The 5863-nt window shown below is 44.4% G+C and overlaps 1 long non-coding RNA gene and 1 other non-coding gene across 2 annotated transcripts in view; both read right to left on the minus strand.

Moving 5' to 3' along the window:
* The window catches only part of LOC111814695, a 21628-nt gene that overhangs the window by 12347 nt on the left and 3418 nt on the right, over positions 1-5863 (minus strand). The window lies entirely within an intron of this gene.
* Positions 3727-3798, minus strand: LOC111814703. The gene has a single exon (XR_002819615.1). It is a non-coding gene; the product is annotated as a small nucleolar RNA SNORD113/SNORD114 family (small nucleolar RNA).

The following is a 5863-nucleotide window of genomic DNA, read 5'->3' on the forward strand; positions in this document are numbered from 1 at the left end:
AGATTAAGTACAAAATGAACAAAATTAAAATTTGCAGGAGAAATCAATGAAATTGAAAATAGATAATCATGAAAGAAAAGCCAAGGGAAAAAGCTGTTATGTGTACAACTAAAAGAGAAAAGGGCATGAATTATTATCTGAAATGAAAGGCTGCTGCCACAGATTCCTATAGCTATTAAAATATATAAAAGGAATATAAGGAACCCCTCCACCCATAAATTTGATGACCCAAATGAAATATTTCCCATGACCATACATACAAAAATCCTCAAAGACGTAAACTGATGAATTTGAAAGACACAGTCTGGCAAACTTACACATGGAGAAAGGCAAGGTGAGGAGCTAACCCACTAACTAAGAACCTGAGGCAGAAAGCTCCAGGCGAGGACAGGCTCGCCGGGAAACAGCCTCGTAAGGGAAAAATTAAAGCAGGCCTATCGTTTCTTTCAAAAAAACACAAATAACTCATTCTCAAAGGGCAGCCTCGCCAAATAAGTGAAAGTTCAAGAGGGAAAACTACACACTAACATTTCACATAAACATATATACAAAAACTCTCAAAAAAAAAAAAAAAAGAATTGAGCAAATACAATACATAGGAAGACTTTATCAAGTACTTTATCAAGTACACAGGCCCCTCTATTTATCAGGACTACATTTCATCAAATTTTATCTGTGTTTTTTATTTTCTATATTCTATATTTTCTTTGTTCTGTATTTCCTAATTTCTCTACAGCTAATATTATGCCTAACAGGGAGAAGCTTAAACCTCTTAAACTAAAGCCACAAACAGGCAGGGGCGTTCCTGCTCGCTGTGCACTACATGGCGTTGCTGATGAATTAGTAAAACAAGAAAAGGAAGTAAATGGATCAGAAAACCAGAAATACAACTTCCTTCCATGGCACCACGTAATCTATATAGAAAAACTGAAAGAATGTGTCCCATGGCACTAGCTTGTGATTATTGAAAGGCATGAATCTGATACCTTATTACCTGTTGTACTTCCATAACCGAGCCAGTCATGAACTTCTACTATATTCATTTACATATATTTTCATTCATGTCTTGTTTTCTTTTTTTTCTTGGTTCCAGATATCAAACTCAGGACCCCATGCTTGCCAGGCAGGTGTCGTGCCACTGAGCTAGATCCCTGGCCCCTTGATATCCTAAAAGAATAGAATTCGGGTAAAGGAACCTCAAGAACACAACCTGACTCTTCCTAACTTCTGCTAAATCCCCTTTTTCCCAGAAATTTTCCTTTTTTAATGGATCTCAAAGCTACAGGGTTTAATTAAAAATCTTGTTCAGACCCTTCGGGGGTATTAATCATGGGGTCTGGGCTTGTTTACTTCATTTATTTGTACCATTGTTTACAAACTCATCCATTGAATCATTAAAAATAAAATCATCTGATAAAAACGTAGTAACTATGACCCCGCCAAACTCTGCAAAGCTGGTAGACTGTCTTCTCTTTCACGAGGAAATTTCAAGCAAATGTGTGGTGCCAAGGCGAAGCGGAATGGTGCGTCTGAAGGCGCAGCCGTGTGCCCCTGGAGCGCAGCAGCTCTGCCCGAGCTCCTGAGGGAGTCCTGCCCGCTAGGACGCACCTTGATGTGCGGGCGTCCTGGCATACTTCTCTAAAATAATAACAAGCAGGGACAAATTTCCCAGATCAGAACATAAGTGTTGACGATTATTTACATTTGCTCCCACGCTCTTTATCCACAGAAGTAACAGCTACAATTTTCACAACTGGAGAATAATTAAATACGTTGTGTGGAATAAATGCAGATTTAAAAAAAAACAGCCTGCACCAAAGCCCTTCAGGGGAGACCTTGAGGGCCGGCCAGGCTAAGCAGAAGGCTCCATTCACTCTACCTTTTCATTAGGGGCCCGCAAATGTCCTGGAACACCTGAACTGACTTATCTGGCATGTACAGGGACTACCAAAGGACCATTACAAGAGCCTATTTATGTCTTCTCTACCAACATGGGGGAAAACACAATATTTTTCTACTAATGAGTATCATTTATATATAGATGTTTAAGTAAACTGTTTTCCCACTGGGGACTGGACCCAGGGCATTAAATTGAGCTATACCCCAAGTCCCTCTCTTTGAGTCGACCAGTTATCCAGGCTGGGAATGGATCCTCCTGCTTCAGACCACAGCCTGAGCACAGGCGCCACCACACACGCTCTATTGCCAATAATCCATGCTAGGACAATGTTTTTACCTTTCATTCACTGTTTCATGGATTCATCTATTTCCAGTAGTTACCGACAATGTGAGCAGCTACTTGTCAAGAGAAAACACAACACATTCAACCCATCAGCAGCACAAGATCGCAATACAATTGGATACTACAATTTGTGCAGATCTGCCTCGTAGTGGGAAGAGGAAGACCCTTGTGTTTCTTCTGGCTTTTGAGTTTTCTCATCCAAATCTCAGTAAGGTAGGATAAATAATCTACGTGGTACGTAACACATGCTGCTTATTGACCCACACTTTACCCCTCTGGTCTCAAAGAGGGGCAGTGATGCCCCTCCCCATGACATCTTCCTATGTCTAGAGACAGTTTTTATTGTCATAACTGAGGGTGGGGCTCAAACAGGCATCTACTGAGTGGAGGCTGGAGAACCTACTAAATAAGTATCAAGCCTAAAATATCAATAACGCTGGTATTGGAAAGCCCTGGCTGCTTTGGCCTCTTCAAAATAACTGGCTGAGAGCTGAGAGCTTTTATAAACACTTACATCATCATGTTCATCGGGAAGCCTGTAAGTGCCTCAGAAATCTGAATGAGGGGGCCAGCGGCACTGGTCAGCGCTAGAGCACAGGGTCCCAAGCTCAGTCCCAGCAGAGACAGAGAGACGGGCGGGCGGGGGAGAGATGGGGAGAAAGAAGGGGGAGGAGGGAGGCCGGGGAGGGACTGAGGGTTGGAGAGACAGAGACAGCGAGATGGGACAGAGAGGAAGGGAGGGAGGGAGGGAAAGAAGGAGGGAGGGAGGGGGAGAGACAGACAGGGAGACACAGATGGAGAGACAGAGAGGAGAGACAGAGAGACAGAGACAGAATGGGAGGGAGGGAAGGAAAGAAGGAGGGAGGGAGGGAGGGAAAGAAGGAGGGAGGGAGGGGGAGAGACAGACAGGGAGACACAGATGGAGAGACAGAGAGGAGAGACAGAGAGACAGAGACAGAATGGGAGGGAGGGAGGGACAGAGAGGGAAAACCAGGAAGAAAAGCTCCAGATCTGATCAGCACGTGACAAGCCCACCTAACCATGAAGGACGGCCACATTAATTTCTTAGTGCTCATCTCTGCCTGTTCTTCCCCAAGTGTGAGGTGTAACCAATGCGTGTTGGGAGCGACCACCCAGGGTGTCAGTGATGAGCAACAACACAGCCGGCCTTCGGGCACACGGGTGTCCCGTACGTGTTCACTCACTTACATCTCTGCTGTAAGATCGTTGACCCTCCCTAGGGGAATCATACACAATAGTGCGTGTGTGTGCATGTGCATGTGTGTGTGTGTGTGCATGTGCGTGTGTGATGGGAAATGGAACCTGGACGCTTTACAGTGAGCTAGTCCTTTTTTATTTTTTATTTGGAGACAGGCTTTTGCTAAATTGAAAAGTCACCAGGCTGGGCTTGAGATCCTGATCCTCCTGCCTCAGCCTCCCTCTGTGCTGGGATTACAGGTATGCACCACCACACCGGGCTCACAGTGGACCTCAGAGCTAAAGGGTTTAACCAAAATTGTTGACTCATACACCCCAGAACACCCATCATTGGTCAGAGACTGAGGTCATGGCCTTTGTAGAGTTGAGGCTGTGTCTCACACAGCCCAAGCAGGATTGATTCAGACTAGCAATCCTCCGGCCTCAGCCTCCCAGAGTGCTGAGATTATAGGCATGTGCCACCATGCCCCACTTTGGCTTGTCAATTTGTCACTGCACTCCTTGGCACACCAACAATAATAAAGCCAAAGTAGCTTAAGCACCAGCCTGTGACACTTAATTAATATTACTCTGATGTGTCTATAGCTCATTTCCCAAAAAACTGAGATGGTTTCGCAATGGGCCTGAGAGTGACACACAAACTGCTCAAGTTTCTTGCTTCACATCCACCCTATACTGCCGCTACCCTAAGGTGCTCCTTCTTTCCTTTAATCTTCCATATGTGAAGCTAGTGTGTGTGGTAGCCAGGCCCCAAGAAGGTGCAGGGATCTCAGACACCTGGCCTGCAAGCCCCAGGAGCCCTTAGCCCTCTGCCACAGCAGCGCTCTGCATGCCTGCCCCCCAGAACCCGTGAAGAATCACAGCCGTTTATGTATTACAAAGCTGACCACCAAGTTGCAGGGCAATTTGTCCCACGGTAACAGGAACCCAATCTGAGGCAGGCTGTCATCCCTTACACCAAGTATTTGGGACCAGAAGTCTTTCAAATTTAGGTTTCTCAAATTTTGGACTATTTGATATTTCTTAGGACTCAAGCCTAAACACAAAACTCCTTTCTATTTCATACACACCTTGCAAACATGGCAAGAAAGTGCTACAGGTTGGTGCAAAAATTTTTCAAATTTTTCTTAACTCAGCTGTGGGTATAGTGACTTGCACGAGCCCCACGTTCACACCCACTGGGGGCCACAGCCTGTCCTCTGTCCTGCCCATTCCCATCTTCAGAACACTCATGGTCTATACCTTCACCATGCCAGAAATGTTTAAATCAACAATGGTGCAGAATAAATTTTAACATTAAAAACCTCTAAAAATGCCTAAAAGCCCTGCATCATTGTAAACAGACTTAAACTGCTCCACTGCACTAAACCCAAACTTTGATTTCTTCCCCACACTGCCGGTTCCTGCCTGGGAGCCTTTTACCTTATTTGTATACCTGGCCACTTACTCCTTCGACACACTGTAGCGATTGGCAAAGCCCCAGAACCAAGCACGCGCAACTTGACTGTTCTTAACAACAGCGCCTAAGCTGCTTCCCCACAGAGGTCAATGTGAACGCCTTTGTTATTATGGGATAATCGCGTTCGCTGCGGTGTTTTTGTTCTATGAAGTAAAATGCACATTTTATAAAGAACAGCACAGCCTTAACTTCTTTTAATAGGCTTGAGTCATGAGGGATTAGATTAATCATAAACTTAGCTCCTATCACATACTCATCACTGACTCCAGAATAACTCGGCTTTTACGCACTGATTTATTTACTGCTTAATTTTTAATATAATGAACACTTAAATCTATCACCCAGTATAGGAGAAATAAATGAAACTATTACATCCATCTCTGTGCGCTCGCACCACACCGACACCCTAACCTCATCAATCTATTTCAGGAGACCAAATTGTTGGTTGCGGAGAGCGCCCCGTGATGCACAAATCCACAATTCACCCTCATCTAGGCAGCAACTGACTCACTGGTGATTTTTATTACTCAGGGAATCATTTGACTCGCTTCATGTTTTACAAAAAAACAATCAAGCCCACCAGGAATTGGGATTGACGTACAGTTTCTTGCCACTCCTGCTATACATCTTGTCCAAAATAGGATGAGCCTAGATTTATTTTGTCTTCATCAAAAATGTAGATTAATCATACCTTCATTTCATGACAGCTGCTCTTTAGCAACCCACAACTGGCAGAGATGAACTCACACATTCCCTTTATCAATACATCAAGATGAATAAAAGGCAAGACAATGGACAGGAACACCAACTAATAATAACAGCACCTGCATCTGCATCTGCATCTATCTCTAGCTCTGTCCCTCTGTCTATCCCTATCTCTGTCTGCCTGTCTGTATCTCAGTCTCTCTCTCTCTCTCTCTCTCTCTCTCTCTCTGTCTCTCTAT

Source organism: Octodon degus, unplaced genomic scaffold (genome assembly GCF_000260255.1).
Source record: "Octodon degus isolate 3935 unplaced genomic scaffold, OctDeg1.0 scaffold00432, whole genome shotgun sequence".
Classification (NCBI taxonomy): domain Eukaryota; kingdom Metazoa; phylum Chordata; class Mammalia; order Rodentia; family Octodontidae; genus Octodon; species Octodon degus.